A 22,079-nucleotide genomic window follows, 5' to 3' on the forward strand; every position below is an offset into this window, starting at 1 on the left:
AATAAAATGTTGTTAACAGTTTGATTTGTCACAGTGATAATTTTTCCATGTTATTAGGCTAGGTGGAGTCTGAAAGATACTAAGAATTAAACACACACACAGGCACACATACACACGAACAAATTACTGAATGCTAATTATGTCTCAGCCACTATGTTAAACAGTTTATGTGAATTATCTCATTCAAATCCTCACAACAATCCTATGAGATAATTAGTACTATTATTTGCATTTTATGTGTGAAAAAACTAAGGCACATAAAATTTCAATATGTTGCTCAAGATCACAGAAATAGTAACTGACAGAACAATCTTTCTTGTGCAACAATTCTCATTTTTCACTGTCACACTACATACTAATATGCTTTTGTTAGGTAGCTAATATCAATAACATCTATTAAGAATATACTATGCAGCAGGCATTGTTCTAAGCACATCGAATGCATTATTTTATGTAATTCTCACATCTAGTGACGCAGAAATTCTCATACCCATTTTAGAGATGAGACAAATGAAAAATCAGAGAGATTAACTCACCCAAATAAGACTTAGGTTAACTTACCCAAGTTCACAAGCATGGGGAGTTCTCAAATAGTATTAAAAAACCAGAGCAGTCTCATTCTAAGGCTAGTGTTCTAAAGCACTTTTATTTATTGCCTCATATTCTATTATTTTTATGAACTTAAATATAACTTCTGATGGAGCATACTGTGTAATATAAAATTTTCTCATGACAATTAAAATATAAATAGACCAGCATCTGGGTAATGCTGTGGAAGAAAGTACAGCTATCAATATTTCAATTGCTACATCCTCCTTGTAGGAAGTCTAGGCATGTTAGACTCCTGCTGATTTGGTTATGATATAATTATTGCAGAAACAGCTCTGTGAAAACCCTCAAGTCTCATCTTGGTGAACAAATAAGAGTCGCTGATAGAAACCCTTTTAGTATTCTTGCACCAGGAGTATTACTAAAATTAATTACATTTTCCAAGGATAATGAATTGAGTAATCTTTTATTTACATCAGTAATTTGAAAACCAGGCTTCTGTTTATAAATAAACATTTCTTGCAAAATTTCCACAACAAAAAATGAACTCAGATACAATTAGATTGGTAGTTCTCTGAAATCACAGCCCCTAATTTTTAGGATATGCTAGAATACAATTTTCTTCAACTGTCATGTCAATTACATACATCTTTGGTACTTACATTTCATTCAGATGTAAATTGATTTAGTATTTGCAGAATATTATGAGAATTTTGAATAAAAAGAAGGTTCCCAGATGCAAATTTACTGAGCAGAATGTCTCAGAAATTTCAAAAGGTTTTGAATAAACATAGTTTTTAGTGTAAGTTTAATGTTATATAAAAAAATTTTATTTTTCTTTATTTTAGTTTTTACTTTAGTCTTTATTTTAGTTTTTATTTTAGGCTGCTGTTACAAAATTAAAAGGATTTTTTTTTACAGGTTTGTTTAAATGAAACCACAGCAAGGAGAAATTTCACCATTAGACATAGCAATTTCTTGAATATGCACATCTTTTCTATTTTAAAAATGTGAATTTCATATGTATCAGACAAAATATAAATATGAATTAAAATTTTAGTGTGCTTTGAATGGATAATATTTAGTGTATATATGTTAGAGAAGTATATATTGCAATTTTAATAAATTCTTATGGCACACCGTCTGGAAAAAATAAAAGATCTAAAACAAGTAGCTGGCTTACATTTTAAAAATTAATATACTAGAATCAAATTTTAATGCAACCATTTTGAGGCATTTTAATAATAACGTGAAATTTGAAAGACAACAGATAAATATATATCAAAACTCCAGTGTAGTTCAATAATTTGCTGTAGATTAAATTTGAAAAGGAAAAGCTGAATTTTACAGTCATCTTCCTACCTCCCCTTGCTTCTTACATGGTGAAAAATATGAGTATTTTAAAATGATGATCACAAAGCTATGTAAAAGCTTTACATTCTCAGAGATTTTCCTTCCAAGTAGATAATAATATGAAGAAACAAACTGACCCTTTTGTCACAGTCATGATTTATATAAAATGTCATGAAGGAAAATATACGCAAAGAAATTATCAAAATCAGTTCTTCATAGATTTAGAATATGTAATATTCCTTGTGTGCGCCTATAAATGTCACGGTTTTAGAGTTAGTGCTAATGAGTGGGGTGGGGTGGGAGGGGCAGGAAGGAAAGGGAGGAATGAATTTGCACTCAATTTGCATTTAAGCTGAGAACGTTTTAAAGCCAGACAGTTAGTGTTATAGAATTGTAATTTATGATCAGTTTGTTATCTTTACACATTCTAGCAAGACACCTTAAGTCTGATTGATGAGAACATGCTTAAAAAAACCTTTGAAAAATTAAGGGATAAAAGCAAAAGTAATAATGAAATATTTGACTGCTTTGGAATAAACTTTGTTCTGACCTCAAATATGCCATTTGGTACACAGAATATTATTACTGTGACTGGCAGATAGCCAATTTCACCTAGTAAGTTCACAGTGCATCATTTTAAAGCTCATTAGTATCTTCATATTAATATATTTTTGCAGATTTCTTCCTTCCCTCCATCATTTAATCTGCCACATTTCTGGTAAGTGAATATTGTTTTATTCACCAGTTTACATATTTATTTTCATGAGAGATGTATATATTGAATATTAGCTTCGGGATAAAGAAATAGATGCAATATTAGCATCTTTGTGGATGCCATATGTTGAGTTGTGACATAGTATATAAAGCCTGGTACATAAAGCATGGCCAGTGACTTCCAGGAAGTTGAAGAGGTCAGTAATGTTTCTCAATTCCTCAGTTTCTACTACTATGGGTGGTAGGAATTGAATCATTTTTGCTTTTATAACAGTATATATTTTCAATCTCAGAAACCTATTTGCTGTCTTCGTATGTAACTTGTTTTGTTCATATACACTCATATAATTTATCATTATTTGGTTGTTTGTTGGCTTACATGTTTATGGTGTATCTTTATCACAGTTTGTAAAGTTCGTAAAATCAGAGATCTCTCTTGTTCGCTGTTGTATTCTTGTTGAATGAGTGAATCATGGATATAAGCTACAAGAGCAAAAGCGAAAGATTGTCAATGAAAGAAATACAGCTAGTGTATAAATATGGATAAACAGTTACATATTTCTTATTTTTATGTATTTATTAATTACATATGTATATATATTAAAAGCTTTTGGAATGCAAGTGGTTTTTGATCACGTAGATAAATTGTATCATGGTAAAATCTGACATTTTAGTGCACCCATCACCCAAGTAGTGTACATTGTATCTAATATGTAGTTTTTTTTCCCCTCAGATGTTTCCTGCCCTCTCCCTTCTGAGTCTCCAAAGTCCATTATACCATTCTGTATATCTTTGCATACCCATAGTTTAGCTCCCACTTATAAGTGAGAACATATGGTATTTGGTTTTCCATTCCTGAGTTACTTCACTTAGAATAATAGCCTCCAGTTCCATCCAAGTTGCTGCAAAAGACATTATTTCATTCTTTTTTATGGCTGTGTAGTATTCCATGGTGTATATATGTGATATTTCCTTTATCCACTCATTGGTTGATGGGCACTTAGGTTGGTTACATATCTTTGCAATTGTGAATTTTACTGTGATAAACATATGCATGCAGGTGTCTTTTTCATATAAAGATTTCTTTTCCTTTGGGTAGATACCCAATAATGGGATTGCTGGTTTGAATGGTAGATCTACCTTGAATTCTTAATCTCCATACTGTTTTTCAGAGGTTGTACTAATTTGCATTCCCACCAGCAGTGTAGAAGTGTTCTCTTTTCACCACATCTACACCAACATCTATTGTTTTTTTAAACTTTTTATTAGTGGCTACGATCACTGGGGTAGAGTGATATCTCATTGTGGTTTTAATTTGCATGATTAATGATGTTGAACATTTTTCATGTATTTGTTGGCCATTTGTATATCTTTTGATAAATATCTATTCATGTTATTGGCCCATTTTTTGATGGAATTATTTGCTTATTTCTTGCTGATTTGGTTGAGTTCCTTGTAGATTCTAGATACTTGTCCTTTGTCAGATGCATAGTTTGCAAATATTTTCTCCCATTCTGTGGGTTGTCTGTTTACTCTGATGATTAGTTATTTTGCTGGGCAGAAGCTTTTTAGTTTAATGAAGACCCATTTATTTATTTTTATTATGTTTGGTTTTGGGGTCTTAGTAATAAATTCTTTATATAGGCCAATGTCCAGAAAAGTTTTTCCTAGTTTTTTTCTAGAATGTTTATGGTTTCAGGTCTGAGATTTAAGTCTTTGATCCATCTTGAGTTGATTTTTGTATTAGGTGATAGATAGGGATCTAGTTTCATTCTCCTACATATAGCTTGTGAATTTTTCCAGAACCATTTATTGAATAGGGTGTCCTTTTCTCAATTGTGTTTTTGTATGCTTTGTCAAAGATCAGTTGGCTGTAAGTATGTGGCTTTATTCCTGGGTTCTCTATTTTGTTCCATTGGTCTATGTATGGACTTTCATATCAGTACCACGCTGTTTTGGTAACTATAGGATTGTAGTATAATTTGAAGTCAGGTAATGTGATGCCTCCAGATTTGTTTTTTTTTTGCTTGGTATTGCTTTGAATATGGTTCCTTTTGGACTCTTTTGGTTCCTTGTGAATTTTAGGATTTTTTTTTCTAGTTCTGTGAAGAATGATAATGGTATTTTGATGAGCATTGCATTGAATTTGTAGATTTCTTTGAACAGTATGGTCATTTTCACAATATTAATTCTTCCAATCCATGGGCATGGGTTGTATTTCCATTTGTATCATCTCTATTTTCTTTCAGCAGTGTTTTGTAGTTCTCCTTGTAGAGACCTTTCACCTCTTTGGTTATATATATTCCTATGTATTTTTTTTAAAGCTGTCTAAAAAGGATTGATTTCTTGATTTGATTCTCAGCTTGGTCGTTGTTGCTATATAGCAGTGCTACTGATTTTTTACATTGATTTTGTAACCTGAGACTATACTGTACTCATTTATCAAATCTAGAAGTCTTTTGAAGGAATCTTTAGGATTTTCTAGGTATACAATCATATCACTGGACAGGAAAGATAAATTGACTTCCTCTTTTCCAATTTGGATGCACTTTATTTCTTTCTCTTGCCTGATTTTTCTGGCTAGAAGTTCCAGTATTATGTTGAATAGAAGTGGTAAAAGTGGGCACTCTTGTCTTCTTCCAATTCTTAGGGGGAATAGTTTCACCTTTTCCCCATTCAGTATGTTGTTGGCTATGGGTTTGTCATATATAGCTTTTATTATTTTGAGGTATGTCCTTCTATGCCTAGTTTGTAGAGCGTTATCTCAAAGAATTCTGGATTTTATTGAATGCTTTTTCTGCATCTATTGAGATGATGATGTTTTTTGTTTTCATTCTGTTTGTGTGGTGTATCACATTTATTGACTTGCTTATGTTAAAATATCTCTACATCCCTAGGATGAAACCCACTTTATCATGGCATATTATCTTTTTGATGTGCTTTTGGATTTTGTTTGCTAGTATTTTGTTGAGGATTTTTGCATCTGTGTTCCTCAGGGATATTGGTCGGTAGTCTTCTTTTTTTTATGTCCTTTCCTGGTTGTGGTATCAGAGTGATACTGGCTTCATAGAATGATTTAGGAAGGATTCCCTTTCTTAATTTTTTGGAATAGATTTAGTAGGATTGGTACCAATTCTTTGAATGTCTGGTAGAATTCAACTGTGAATCCATCTGGCTTTGGACATTTTTGTTGTTGTTGGACGTTTTTTAATTACTGAATCAGTCTTACTGCTTTGTTGTTGGTCTTTTCAGGATTTGTATTTCTTCCTGATTCCAGCTAGGAGGTTTATATATTTCCAAAAATTGATCTATTTTCTCTAAATTTTCTAGTTTGTATGCATAGAGGTGTTTACAGTAGTCTCAAATGATCTTTTATTTTTCTTTGGTCTTGACTGTAAAGTCAAATTTTCATTTCCAACTGAGCTTATTTGAATCTTTTCTCTTCTCTTTGTTAGTTAATCTAGCTATGGTCTATCAATTTGGTTTATCTTTTCAAATAACAAAACTTTTTTTTTGTCATCAATATTTTGAAGTTTTTGGTTCTAATTTTATTTAGATCTTCTCTGATTTTTGATATTTATTTTCTTCTGCTAGCTTTGGATTTGATCTGTTCTTGTTTCTCTAGTTCCTTGAGGTGTGACATTAGGTTGTTATTAATAATTTGTGATTTTTCAGACTTTTTTGATGTCAGCATTTAGTGCCATAAACTTTCCTGTTGGCACTGCTTTTGCTGGACCCCCAAGGTTTTGATAAGTTGTGTCACTATTATCATTCATTTCAAAGGATTTTTTAATTTCTATCTTGATTTCATTTTTAACCCAAAGTCATTCAGGAACAGATCGTGTAATTTCCACGTATTTGTATAGTTTTGAGAGTTCCTTTTGGAGTTGATTTTCAGTTTTATTCCACTGTGGTCTGAGAAGATATTTGATATGATTTTGATTTTCTTAAATTTATTGCAACTAGTTTTGCGGCCTATCATATGGCCTATCTTGGAGAATGTTCCATGTGCTGATGAAAAGAATGTATATTCTGCACTTTTGGGGTAGAATGTTCTGTAAATATCTGTTATGTCCATTTGTTCTAGAGTGTAGATTAACTCCAGTGTTTCTTTCTGGACTTTCTGTGTTGATGATCTTTCTAGTGCTGTCACTGGGGTGTTGAAGTACCCCACTATTATTATGTTGATGTCTGTCTCCTTTCTTAGGTCTACTAGTAATTTATTCATGAACCTGGGAGCTCTAGGGTTAGGTATATATGTATTCATGATTGTAATATCTTCTTGTTGGATTGAGCTTTTCACCATACAATGACTTTCTTTTTCCTTTTTTACTGTTGCTACTTTAAAGTCTATTTTCTCCAGGAACAGCTACTCCTGCCCACTTTTCATTTCCATTTGCATAGAATTTATTTTTTCCATCCCTGTACCTTGAGCCTATAAGAAGCTTCACATGTTAGGTGAGTATTTTGAAGACAGCGGATATTTGGTTTGTGACTTTTTATCCATTCTCCCAATGTGTATCTTTTAAGTGGAACATTTAGACCATTTGCATTCAATGTTAATATTGAGATGTGAGGTACTGGTCCATTAATCATGTTGATTGTTACTAGATACTTTGTTTTCTTCATTGTGTTTTGTTCTTTATGTCATGTGAGTTTTATGCTTTCAAGGGGTTCTGTTCTGTTGCATGTCAACCTTTGGTTTCAAGATTGAGAACTCCTTTTAGTGTTTCTTGTAAGGCCTATAGGATAGTGGAAAATTCCCTCAGCATCTGCTTATCTGAAAAAGACAATTTCTTCTTCGTTTATGAAACTTAATTTTGCTGGATACAAAATTCTGGCTGACAGTTCTTCTGTTTAAGGAGGCTAAAGATAGGACCCAAATCCCTTCTGGCTTGTGAGGTTTCTGCTGAGAAGTCTGCTGTTAGTCTGACAGTTTTTCCTTTATAGGTTACCTGATGCTTTTGTCTTCCTGCTCTTAGAATTCTTTCCTTCACATTGACTTTAGATAGACTGATGACTGTATGCCTTGGTGATGTCATTTTTGCAATGAATCTGCAAGGAGTTCTTTTAGCTTCTTCTATTTGGGATGTTTAAATGTCTAGCAAGGCCAGGGAATTTTTTTCTACATTATTCCCTCAAATAAGTTTTCCAAAATTTTGCTTTCTTTTCTCTCTCAGGAACACGTGATTCTTAGGTTTGGACATTATACATGATACCATATTTCTTGGAGACTTTGTTCATTTCTTTTCATTCTTTTTTCTTCATTCTCATCTGATTGTGTTAATTCAAAAGCCTTGTCCTCAGGCTCTGAAATTCTTTCTTCTACTTGGTCTAGTCTATTGCTAAAACATTCCACTGAATTTTGTAATTCCCCAAATGTGCTTTTCAATTCCAGAAATTCTGATTGTGTTTTCTTTATAATATCCAGATCTCTAATTTTTTAATTCATATTTTGAATTGTTTTTTAAGTTTTTTTATGTTGGCTTTCAACTTTCTCTTGTGTCTCATCGGGTAGCTTAATAATCAACCTTTTGAATTCCTTATATGGCATTTCAAAGGTTTAATCTTGGTTTTGACCCATTGCTGGGTAGCTAGTGTGATCTTTTGGGGGTGTTATAGAACCCTATTTTGTCACATTGCTAGAATTGTTTTTCTGGTTCCTTCTCATTTGGGTAGACTGTATATTCTAATTACTGTTAACTTTGTTTTTGATTTGACTGTTTTTTAATTTATTTTTTCTCCCTTAAGGATGTGGCTTTAATATTTATAGTTTATTGTAACCTAATTCAGCATTTGTTGCTTTCATGGGTGAAGACTCTATATATGTTGCTTGTTTATAGAGTCTTTGTATAATGGCTTTCTCAGATGCTGGCTGTAGTAGCAATGTGCTCCTTGTGTGAACAGATTCACTGTCTCCTTTGGGGTTGGAATGACAGAGGTTTCTTGAAGCTTATCTCATTCTCCAGTGATGTGCACTTATTTATTCATTTATTTGCTTGTTTATTTATTTATTATCCAGTATTTTATTTATTGGTTTGAACACTTCATGCTTCAGGCCAGTAGTGGAGGTTTCCACAGGTAAAAACTGGTTGTTGCTAAAGCAAATGGGTAAATGCAAATACCCAACAGTTGGCAGCAGTTCCAGCCTTGTCAGAGGTGTTTTGGGAGCTCTTAGTGAAATGCACTGAGATCTTTTCAGGGGTAAGGGAGGGAGCCACCTCAGTTTCCCTGCCAGACTAGCAGGAAAGCGATCCTCCTCTCAGTCACCCTCCTGACCCAGTGTTCCAGCTACTCAGATCCTACAGGCACCTCTTTTCTTCTGTAGAAATGCTGATGTATCATGGAGGGTGGGTGGGATTGTGATTCTACCCCTCATACAAACCTGAATCGGGAGGCCCTCCTCCGGTGGGATCCAGTCACCATGAAGTGTTCCAGAAAGGCTATCTACAGGTGCACCCATGCCGAGCTCCCATGGGAGAAGCCCCAGCTGTGTATACAGTGGTAGATCATGGGGAAAAGAATTCCCCTTTTCTAAGACCATTCATGAGCACCGGGGCTGCCTGACTGCTGAAGAGCTACAGACTCCTCGCTGAGCCCAATACTGCACCTGTGGCTCTGCTGAAGGAAACTTTCTGCAAGTGGAAAGTTCTGGAACTGCAGGCTTATTTGAATTATTTTGTCACACAAAGTGTTCTCTTTATGTGGTGCAGTCTCCCTTTTCCTAGGAGTAGCAGACCCTGAGAAGCAAACTACTATGAATGCTGCTGCTTTTCTGGGTCTAGCCACCCAGTGGGGCTGCCACACATCAGGCTGATGTTGGGGGATGTCTGAAAGGGATCCAGTGATGTGACCTGTCCTCAAGACTCATAGCAGTGTGTACCAGCACAAGCTCTTATGGGGATGGCAGGGCAGTGATGGAGACTGTGAAATTTCTTAGTTATAAATAGCATTAGAGTTTTGAATTTCTCAAATACTGGTTGTAGTATTAATGATCTAGTCAAATGTGCAGACTCAGAACCTCTGTATTAGCCAGAGTGATGCAGGCAATGGTGATAGCTGAGGTCACACACAAGTTTTCTCCTTTCTGGGCACTGTATTATTCTACTTGCAGTTGCTGTCATGGACTGTGTTGGTTGGCCTCCAGCCAGGAGTTGGTGCTTACAAAGGAGCCCAGCTGTGGTGGTAGTGGTGGGATCTGTGCTTGCCTTATGTTACCTGGGGAGGTTTTCTGGTGTTTCAGGCAATGGGTGGGGCCAGAGAGGTCCCAAAAGTTTCTGTCTTTTGTGTTAAGCTACCAGGGCCTGTTGAGGGGTAAAGCCAGGTAAGGGGCTGGATCAGGAAAGTCTATGTGTCAGGACTCTCCATGTGCAGGACAAGCAGCAGCCCCAGTGAGCACTGGAGGGCAGTTCTCTGGCTGCTGGGGTAATGTTATAGGGAAGAGTGCAGCTTCCTCTGCTGTACAGAAGAGTCCACATTGGAAGTGGGAAGTAGCAGGCAACAGTAAGCCCCATCCAGCTCCCACACACATTGCAAGGCAGGTCTCACACCAGCTGTGTTCCGCTAGCAGCAGTTAGCCAGGCTCCAGGCAGTCTATGTTCAGAACTCAAAACACCCCAGGCCATAAGCCTTCCCCATGGAAACAGAAACTGAGCCATGCCCTACTTGGTCTGCCATGAGGCAGGGGCACCCAGCTCCTGTGCCCATGCCTGTGGCACATTTTCCACCCACCCTTCAGTTTTGCGCAAGGGAGTTCATCTCCACTCAAGATTATATTGCAAATCTCAGTTGAGAGCTCTCTCAACCAATGACCACTGCCCAAATTAGTTGGAAGACTTCTAGGTGGTCCCCTGTGAGGTAGAATCCAGAGTGGCCTCCCCGCATCCTGCTAGAGACTGGGAGTGCATGCAAAACTATCCAGATGCCACTTCTCATATACTCCCCACTGCTCACTAAATTAGCTCCAGTGCTAGGTAGGGTTAAGACCCTCCCTTATGGCCTGCATTGCCAAGTTCCCCAGTGAGAGTGTATATGCCAGAAGCTGTTTATCCGCATCTCACACTCTGGGGACTCACAGTTTTTCACCTGGTTCATGGTGTAGGCTGCAGTCTGATGCTTTTTTCAAAGGGCCTGTGGTTTCTTTCAGTCTTCCTGTTAAGTTCCTGTGTTGTTTCTTGGAAAAAAGTTTGCAGTGTGAGTCTCTACACACTATTTTATCTTTCCCAGTGGGAGAGGCATGCTAACACTACTTCCAATCCACTATCTTGGAAAATAACACATCTTATTTATACTTAATAAAATTTATAGTCCAAATATGGAGATACTTATCTTCTTCATAGGAATATGAAATTATACATACATGCATAAGGTAACATAAAACATCTTTCAACTTGGTTGCCTTTGTCTTTATCCTTGAGATATCAGCCAGGCTTCAGTGCACTCACTAGCATACACAGTAAGTACCTAGCAGTATCTGCAATAATATAGGTCTTCTAAGAAAATGGGTCGATAACTAGAAATTGAATATGGCAATTCCTCAAAGACCTAAAGACAGAAATACCATTCAATCCAGCAATCCCATTACTGGGTATAGACTCCCCCCCCAAAATATAAATAATTATATTATGAGACACATGCATGCATATGTTCATTGCAGCACTATTTACAATAGCAAAGACATGGAATTAACCGAAGTGTCCGTGAATAATAGACTGGATAAAGAAAATGTGGCACATATAAACCATGGAATACTATTCAGTAGTTAAAAAGAACAAGATCATGTCTTTTGCAGGGATATGGATGGAGCTGGAGGCCATTATCCTTAGCAAACTAATGCAGGAACAGAACATAGAATTCATGTTCTTAATTAAAAGTGGGAGCTGGGGGGGGCGGAGCAAGATGGCCAATAGGAACAGCTCCAGTCTCCAACTCCCAGCGCGAGGAACACAGAAGACCGGTGATTTCTGCATTTTCAACTGAGGTACTGGGGTCATCTCTCTAGGGAGTGCTGGACAATCGGTGCTGGTCAGCTGCTGCAGCCTGACCAGCGTGAGCTGAAGCAGGGCGAGGCATCGCCTCACCTGGAAGCGCAAGGGGGAGGAATCCGTTTTCCTAGCCAGGGGAACTGAGACACACAACACCTGGAAAATCGGGTAACTCCCACCCCAATACTGCGCTTTAAGGAAACAGGCACACCAGGAGATATATCCCACACCTGGCCGGGGGGGGGTCCCACGCCCACGGAGCCTCCCTCACTGCTAACACAGCAGTCTGCGGCGATCTATCCGCAAGGCAGCAGCGAGGCTGGGGGAGGGGCGCCCGCCATTGCTGAGGCTTAAGTAGGTAAACAAAGCCGCTGGGAAGCTCGAACTGGGTGGAGCTCCAGCAGCTCAAGGAAGCCTGCCTGTCTCTGTAGACTCCACCTCTGGGGACAGCACACAGCTGAAGACCAACAGGGGAAGGAGCGGGGGCCGGTGCAGACGCGAACGACTCTGTCTGACAGCTTTGGGGAGAGCCGTGGATCTCCCACCGCGGAGGTTGAGATCTGAGAACGGACAGACTGCCTGCTCAGGTGGGTCCCTGACCCCTGAGTAGCCTAGCTGGGAGACATCCCCCTAGGGACAGTCTGACACCCACACCTCACAGGGTGGAGTCATCCCTGAGAGGAAACTTCCAAAGGAGAATCAGACAGGTACACTCGCTGTTCAGCAATATTCTATCTTCGGCAACCTCTGCTGCTGATACCCAGGCAAACAGGGTCTGGAGTGGACCTCAAGCAATCTCCAACAGACCAACAGACAGTCCTTCTGACTGTCAGACGGAAAACTATCAAACAGGAAGGACACCTATACCAAAACCCCATCAGTACGTCACCATCATCAAAGACCAGACAGATAAATAAAACCACAAAGATGGGGAAGAAGCAGGGCAGAAAAGCTGGAAATTCAAAAAATAAGAGTGCATCTCCCCCTGCAAAGGAGCGCAGCTCATCGCCAGCAACGGATCAAAGCTGGTCAGAGAATGACTTTGACGAGATGAGAGAAGAAGGCTTCAGTCCATCAAACCTCAGAGCTAAAGGAAATTACGTACCCAGCACAAAGAAACTAAAAATCTTGAAAAAAGAGTGGAAGAATTGACAGCTAGACTAATTAATGCAGAGAGGTCATAAATGAAATGACAGAGATGAAAACCATGACACGAAAAATACGTGACAAATGCACAAGCTTCAGTAACCGACTCGATCAACTGGAAGAAGAGTATCAGCGATTGAGGATCAAATGAATGAAATGAAGCGAGAAGAGAAACCAAAAGAAAAGAAGAAAAAGAAATGAACAAAGCCTGCAAGAAGTATGGGATTCTGTAAAAAGACCAAATCTACCTCTGATTGGGGTGCCTGAAAGTGAGGGGAAAATGGAACCAAGTTGGAAAACACTCTTCAGGATATCATCCAGGAGAACTTCCCCAACCTAGTAGGGCAGGCCAACATTCAAATTCAGGAAATACAGAGAACGCCACAAAGATACTCCTCCAGAAGAGCAACTCCAAGACACATAATTGCCAGATTCACCAAAGTTGAAATGAAGGAAAAAATCTTAAGGGCAGCCAGAGAGAAAGGTCAGGTTACCCACAAAGGGAAGCCCATCAGACTAACAGCAGATCTCTCGGCAGAAACTCTCCAAGCCAGAAGAGAGTGGGGGCCAATATTCAACGTTCTTAAAGAAAAGAATTTTCAACCCAGAATTTCATATCCAGCCAAACTAAGTTTCATCAGTGAAGGAGAAATAAAATCCTTTACAGATAAGCAAATGCTTAGAGATTTTGTCACCACCAGGCCTGCCTTACAAGAGACCCTGAAGGAAGCCCTAAACATGGAAAGGAACAACCGGTACCAGCCATTGCAAAAACATGCCAAAATGTAAAGACCATCGAGGCTAGGAAGAAACTGCATCAACTAACGAGCAAAATAACCAGTTAATATCATAATGACAGGATCAAGTTCACACATAACAATATTAGCCTTAAATGTAAATGGAATAAATGCTCCAATTAAAAGACACAGACTGGCAAACTGGATCAAGAGTCAAGACCCATCAGTCTGCTGTATTCAGGAGACCCATCTCACATGCAGAGACATACATAGGCTCAAAATAAAGGGATGGAGGAAGATCTACCAAGCAAATGGAGAACAAAAAAAAAGCAGGGGTTGCAATCCTAGTCTCTGATAAAACAGACTTTAAACCATCAAAGATCAAAAGAGACAAGGGCATTACATAATGGTAAAGGGATCAATTCAACAGGAAGAGCTAACTGTCCTAAATATCTATGCACCCAATACAGGAGCACCCAGATTCATAAAGCACGTCCTTAGAGACCTGCAAAGAGACTTAGACTCCCGTACAATAATAATGGGAGATTTCAACACTCCACTGTCAACATTAGACAGATCAACAAGACAGAAAGTTAACAAGGATATCCAGGAATTGAACTCATCTCTGCACCAAGCGGACCTAATAGACATCTATAGAACTCTCCACCCCAAATCAACAGAATATACATTCTTCTCAGCACCACATCGCACTTATTCCAAAATTGACCACATAATTGGAAGTAAAGCACTCCTCAGCAAATGTCAAATAACAGAAATTATAACAAACTGTCTCTCAGACCACAGTGCAATCAAACTAGAACTCAGGACTAAGAAACTAATCCAAACCGCTTAACTACATGGAAACTGAACAACCTGCTCCTGAATGACTACTGGGTACATAACGAAATGAAGCAGAAATAAAGATGTTCTTTGAAACAATGAGAACAAAGATACAACATACCAGAATCTCTGGGACACATTTAAAGCAGTGTGTAGAGGGAAATTTATAGCACTAAATGCCCACAAGAGAAAGCAGGAAAGATCTAAAATGGACACTCTAACATCACAATTAAAAGAACTAGAGAGGCAAGAGCAAACACATTCAAAAGCTAGCAGAAGGCAAGAAATAACTAAGATCAGAGCAGAACTGAAGGAGATAGAGACACAAAAAACCCTCCAAAAAATCAATGAATCCAGGAGTTGGTTTTTTGAAAAGATGAACAAAATTGACAGACCGCTAGCAAGACTAATAAAGAAGAAAAGAGAGGAATCAAATAGACGCAATAAAAAATGATAAAGGGGATATCACCACCGACCCCACAGAAATACAAACAACCATCAGAGAATACTATAAATGCCTCTACGCAGATCAACTAGAAAACCTAGAAGAAATGGATAATTTCCTGGACACTTACACTCTCGCAAGACTAACCAGGAAGAAGTTGAATCCCTGAATAGACCAATAGCAGGCTCTGAAATTGAGGCAACAATTAATAGCCTACCCACGAAAAAAGTCCAGGACCAGATGGATTCACAGCTGAGTTCTACCAGAGGTACAAGGAGGAGCTGGTACCATTCCTTCTGAAACTATTGCAATCAATGAAAAGAGGGAATCCTCCCTAACTCATTTTATGAGGCCAACATCATCCTGATACCAAAGCCTGGCAGAGACACAACAAAAAAAGAGAATTTTAGACCAATATCCCTGATGAACATCGATGCAAAAATTCTCAATAAAATACTGGCAAACCGGATTCAGCAGCACATCAAAAAGCTTATCCACCATGATCAAGTGGGCTTCATCCCTGGGATGCAAGGCTGGTTCAACATTCGCAAATCAATAAACGTAATCCAGCATATAAACAGAACCAAAGACAAGAACCACATGATTATCTCAATAGATGCAGAAAAGGCTTTTGACACAATTCAACAGCCCTTCATGCTAAAAACGCTCAATAAATTTGGTATTGATGGAAGGTACCCAAATCAAATAATAAGCTATTTATGACAAACGCACAGCTAATATCATACTGAATGGGCAAAAACTGGAAAAATTCCCTTTGAAAACTGGCACAAGACAGGGATGCCCTCTCTCACCACTCCTATTCAACATAGTGTTGGAAGTTCTGGCTAGGGCAATCAGGCAGAGAAAGAAATCAAGGGTATCCAGTTAGGAAAAGAAGAAGTCAAATTGTCCCTGTTTGCAGATCACATGATTGTATATTTAGAAAACCCCATCGTCTCAGCCCAAAATCTCCTTAAGCTGATAAGCAACTTCAGCAAAGTCTCAGGATACAAAATAATGTGCAAAAATCACAAGCATTCTTATACACCAGTAACAGACAAGCAGAGAGCCAAATCAGGAATGAACTTCCATTCACAATTGCTTCAAAGAGAATCAAATACCTAGGAATCCAGCTTACAAGGATGTAAAGGACCTCTTCAAGGACTACAAACCACTGCTCAGTGAAATCAAAGAGGACACAAACAAATGGAAGAACATACCATGCTCATGGATAGGAAGAATCAATATCGTGAAAATGGCCTTACTGCCCAAGGTTATTTATAGATTCAATGCCATCCCCATCAAGCTACCAATGAGTTTCTTCACAGAATTGGAAAAAACGGCTTAAAGTTCATATGGAACCAAAAAAGAGCCCGCAATTGCCAAGACAATCCGAAGTCAAAAGGACAAAGCTGGAGGCGTCACGCTACCTGACTTCAAAGTATACTACAAGGCTACAGTAACCAAAACAGCATGGTAGGCTACAGTAACGAAAACAGCATGGTTCTGGTACCACAACAGAGATATAGACCAATGGAACAGAACAGAGTCCTCAGAAATAATACCACACATCTACAGCCATCTAATCTTTGACAAACCTGAGAGAAACAAGAAATGGGGAAAGGATTCCCTATTTAATAAATGGTGCTGGGAAAATTGGCTAGCCATAAGTAGAAAGCTGAAACTGGATCCTTTCCTTACCCCTTATACGAAAATTAATTCAAGATGGATTAGAGACTTAAATGTTAGACCTAATCCCATAAAAACCCTAGAAGAAAATCTAGGTAGTACCATTCAGGACATAGGCATGGGCAAGGACTTCATGTCTAAAACACCAAAAGCAATGGCAACAAAAGCCCAAATTGACAAATGGGATCTAATTAAACTAAAGAGTTTTTGCACAGCAAAAGAAACTACCATCAGAGTGAACAGGCAACCTACAGAATGGGAGAAAATTTTTGCAACCTACTCATCTGACAAAGGGCTAATATCCAGAATCTACAAAGAACTCAAACAAATGTACAAGAAAAAAACAAACAACCCCATCAAAAAGTGGGCAAAGGATATGAACAGACATTTCTCAATAGAAGACATTCATACAGCCAACAGAGACATGAAAAAATGCTCATCATCACTCGCCATCAGGGAAATGCAAATCAAAACCACAATGAGATACCATCTCACACCAGTTAGAATGGCAATCATTAAGAAGTCAGGAAACAACAGGTGTTGGAGAGGATGTGGAGAAATAGGAACACTTTTACACTGTTGGTGGGATTGTAAACTAGGTCAACCATGATGGTAAACAGTATGGCGATTCCTCAAGGATCTAGAACTAGATGTACCATATGACCCAGCCATCCCACTACTGAGTATATACCCAAAGGATTATAAATTACTCTACTACAAAGACACATGCACACGTATGTTAATTGTGGCACTATTCACAATAGCAAAGACTTGGAATCAACCCAAATGTCCATCTGTGACAGACTGGATTAAGAAAATGTGGCACATATACACCATGGAATACTATGCAGCCATAAAAAAGGATGAGTTTGCATCTTTTGTAGGGACATGGATGCAGCTGGAAACCATCATTCTTAGCAAACTATCACAAGAAGAGAAAACCAAACACCGCATGTTCTCACTCATAGGTGGGAACTGAACAATGAGATCACTTGGACTCGGGAAGGGGAACATCACACACTGGGGCCTATCATGGGGAGGGGTGAGGAGGGATGGATTGCATTGGGGAGTTATACATGATATAAACGTTATGCACATGTACCCTAGAACTTAAAGTATAATTAAAAAAAAAAAAGTGGGAGCTAAGTGATGAGAACACATGAACACATAGCGGACAACAACACACACTGAGGCCTTTCGGAGGGTGGAGGATGGAACAAGGGAGAAGATCAGGAAAAATAACTAATGGGTACTAGGCTTAATATCTGGGTGATAAAATCATCTGTACAACAACCCCATGTCACAAGTTTACGTATGTACAAAGCTGCATATCCTGCACATGTACCCCTGAACTTAAGATGAAGTTAAAAAAGAAAGCAACAGGAAAAAAATAAAAACTAAAAATAATGTGTATTGACTTTTGCTGAACATGTGTTTTTCCCCCTCCTTACAAATGCCCCATTTAAAATGTCAGTAAAGGAATAAATTGTAATGAATTTGTCACACCACCAAAAATGAGAGGAATAGGCCTTACCACATTTAAATATGTGTGCATTTCTGGATTTGTAAAGGCACATACATTTTATTGGTGGATAAACTATATCAAAAGTTACTTCCAAGTACAGACACAGGAGAAAGCTACAGAATAGATGGAATTTCATAAAAAGGCTTCAAATTCAGAGTAAGCAGGTACAAGGAATAACAAGTGGAATGATTATTAAAATGATTGTTTTGGGGCACTTTAACCAGTCAGGCCCTCTTTATGTGCAGATATGAAATTTAACCTTCAGTTATAATAAGAGATCTAAATTACAAAAAAAGAGACAGGAATCCTAAAAATATCCACTTATTTTTAACAGGAATGGAACTTCACAGTAAAACCCTCCTCATTTTGGAATGAGGGGTGGGAGTGCCTGCTCACTTTTCAGCTACAAGCTATAAAGCAAAGGCAATCTGTCAATGATATACTCTCCCTACATACACAGAGCTGATGGTGATCTCTTTCATTCAGAGAAGGAAACCACTGAGGAAACATATATATGTAAACACACAGGAAACCTATGCTACTTAGTCATTAATTCATGTATATGAATGAGCAACTAAGAATCTGTAGGTATTTGAGAAAAAAACATTTTTTTTTCTTTTTGATAGGACCAACATGAACAAATGGAATAATTATTCTTAGAAGAATCACATAAAATCTAAAGAACAAAAGATAAAAATTCTATCCTCAGAAACATTTAAGAAATAATACAACTGATAAAATGAGAGTAGGCTGCTGTGAAAAAGAAGCAAATATAGAAAAAAAGGTATCTTGGAAATTAAACATTTTAAATACCGAACTAAGAAATGTCAATCAAGGAGTTAGAAGAAAAAATTGAGGCACAGGCAAAAATAATGGAACAAAATATCCGAGATAGAAAATATAAATTTATAAAATCAGTGCAAGTATTCCAATATTTGTTTGTAATTTGGATGAATAAAAAACAGATATTAATAAAACAGAGGGTAACAATCAAACTAATAATAGAAAAAAGTTTTCTCTAGAAAGGGATCCTCCTAGAATTAAAGAAAGACATATGTTTGCGGATTGAAAGGGACTACAAAACAGGGATAAAACTCAAACACCAAGAAGAGAATATCTTAGAAGTATGTAATCACCTGACCGGTTTATCTTGCCCACTGCCCAGAAAAACCAACATACTGAGAACATCAGGTCTTTGTAATAGAGAAAGAGTTTAATAAATGCAGAGCCAGCTAAGTGGAAGGACCGGAGTTTGCTATTTTTCGAATCAGCCTTCCTGAAAATTCAGAGGCAAGGATTTTTTAAAGATAGTTTGGTGGGCAGGGGGATAGAGTATGGGAAATACTCATTTTTGGGGTCGGGGATGAAATCATAGGGAGTTGGAGCTTGTCTTCTTGTACTGAGTCAGTTCCTGGAAGGGAGACACAGGATCAGATGAGCCAATTTATTGGTCTGGGTGGCACCGGCTGGTCTATCAAAAGGTAGGGTCTGGAAAACATCTCAAACACCAATCTTAGATTTCCTAATATTGATCTTATCTATAGCAGCAATTGGGAAGGGAAGGTTAGGAATCCTGTGGCTTCTGGCTGCATGACTCCAAAGTTATAAATTCTAATCTTGTGGCCAATTTGTTAGTTTTGCAAAGGAGGTTTGATCCCCAAGCAAGGAGGAGGTTTGTTTTGGGAAAAGGCTGTTATCATTTTTGTTTTAAAGGTAAAGTATAAATTCCTCCCATAGTCAGCTTGACCTATGTCCAGGAATGAAGAAGGGCAGCTTGGAGGTTAGAAGCAAAATGGAGTTGGTTAGGTCAGCTGTCTTTCACTGTCATAATTTTTCTATGTCAAATTTCTCACACTGTCATAAGTTTTGGAAAGATGGTTCTATATATGCCAAGAGAAAATATATATAATTTACAAGAAATATAAATCAGATTTGCATCAGAGTTCTCAGTAGTTATAATGGAAGCTGGAAGAGAATAAAACAATGTATTGAGTTTCTGAAGGAAAATGATTTTGTACTTGAAATTTGATACCTAGATAAACTAGCATTTATATACAGGGATAATGAAGATATTTTAAGACATACAAAAATCAGAAAATATATCAGTAACATACCATTTATAAAAGACTGACTTGAGGTTGTACCCAAGTAAAATTTAAAAAGAAGCAAGATAAGGTATCCAAGAGACAGTTGACTCAAGCAAGAAATGTGAACAAAAGGTATCATGGGATGAGAATGCAGTGGCCCTACAGTTGGATGGTAATTACACAATTCTAATGTTGTAAATGCTGGTTACAGGCTTTTGATTTTACCTATAAGTAAAGTTCTGAAACTTTACCAAACAGGAGTTTTGAATTCTATTACTCTTGCATACATAATGGGAAGTCATCTAAAATTGATGTGCAGGAATTGCCATCTTTACCATATTGAATCTTTGCATGCATGTACATGCCATATTTCCCCTTATATTTAGTTCTTCTTTTACACCTTATAATAAAGACATAAAAGTTATAATGAAGTATTATTATATTTCTCTATAAAGATCTTAAATGTTTTAAAAATCTTTATTCTTAACTGTTTTTATTGGTAATATTATTTTAAAATAACACTTTGATATTTTTGTTCCTGTTGGGAATTCAGCTGATGTATTTATTGATCCAGTAGCCTTACTGAATTCTTTTATTAATTCCAATAAATTTTATGTAGATTTTCTTGCATTTCCTAATTAGAGAATCATTTTGCATGCAAGTCTTTATAATTTCATTTCTTTCATTTTCATTATCTTACTGTATTTTCCTTGTTTTTGTCTTAATGCACTGCCTTGGATGTCTGATGTCACATTGAATAGAAGCATTGAGAGTAGGCATGCTTGTCTCATACTGGATTTAAAATAACTGTTTCTAATGTTTTAACATTAATGATTGTGTTTGCTTGTAGCTTTTTGCTAGATGCCTTTTATCGGGTTAGTGAAGTTACCGTGTATTCATAGTTTGCTAGGTGGTTTTATAGTAAACAAGTATTGGATACCATGAAATAGGTTTCTGTATTAAATAGTAAGATTATATAGTGAATGTCATGAATTACATTTATAAGTTTTCAAATATTAAATAATCAGTCTTTGCATTTAGAATTAGCTGAATTTGATATGATTCTTCAAAACATTTTTAATGCATCTTAGTATTTAGAACACAGTCGATTCTTGTTATTCAGAGTAGTTATTTTCTATAAAGTCACCATGAGCATCAAATTAACCAAAAACTGAATCATTGCTCCTAGCAGAAATACAGGGTTAGGTTCCTGTGAGTCTCTGGCAATATTTTTGTGACTCAATCAACACATAACCTTATTTTATGCATGTTTCTGTTTAAAGACACATTATTGTCTATATATTGGTGATTCACCAACATTGAGTTTAAGGCCAACAGGACTGTAAATCATGCCTGAAAAAGCTTATCTATATTTACTTCTTAAAGCACATCAAAGCTTTCTTTTATTTTTTTTGTTTTTTGTTTTTTGTTTTTTATTGTGATGGAGTCTTGCTCTGTTGCCCAGGCTGGAGTGCAGTGGCACGATCTCGGCTCACTGCAAGCTCCGCCTCCTGGGTTCACGCCATTCTCCTGCTTCAGCCTTCCGAGTAGCTGGGATTACAGGCACACACCACCACGCCTGGCTAATTTTTTTGTATTTTTAGTAGAGATGGGGTTTCACTGTGTTAGCCAGGATGCTCTCAATCTACTAACCTCGTGATCCGCCTGCCTCGGCCTCCCAAAGTGCTGGGATTATAGGCTTGAGCCACCGCGCCCGGCCAAAGCTTTCTTATACTTGGGAACACTAGACTATACTTCAGCTTTATGCTTGGAGCTCAATTTAAACAGTAAACTCACCAATAAAAAGCACAAACGTGAAAAATGTGGCAGTATACAGAGCACTCAAAGAACATTTATTTGCAGTAAGAGAGCTGAAGCAAGAAGCCAGAACACTCTGGGAATATGCATGTTGGATGTTGTAAATTTTTCACAGCTCTGTGCATGTCCATCAATGATCTTGAAAATGCCCTAAATATTGAATTGGATGTTACAGATAAATTTTAGGGAATA

The sequence above is a fragment of the Trachypithecus francoisi genome, unplaced genomic scaffold (genome assembly GCF_009764315.1).
Source record: "Trachypithecus francoisi isolate TF-2019V2 unplaced genomic scaffold, Tfra_2.0 Lachesis_group6, whole genome shotgun sequence".
NCBI lineage: Eukaryota > Metazoa > Chordata > Mammalia > Primates > Cercopithecidae > Trachypithecus > Trachypithecus francoisi.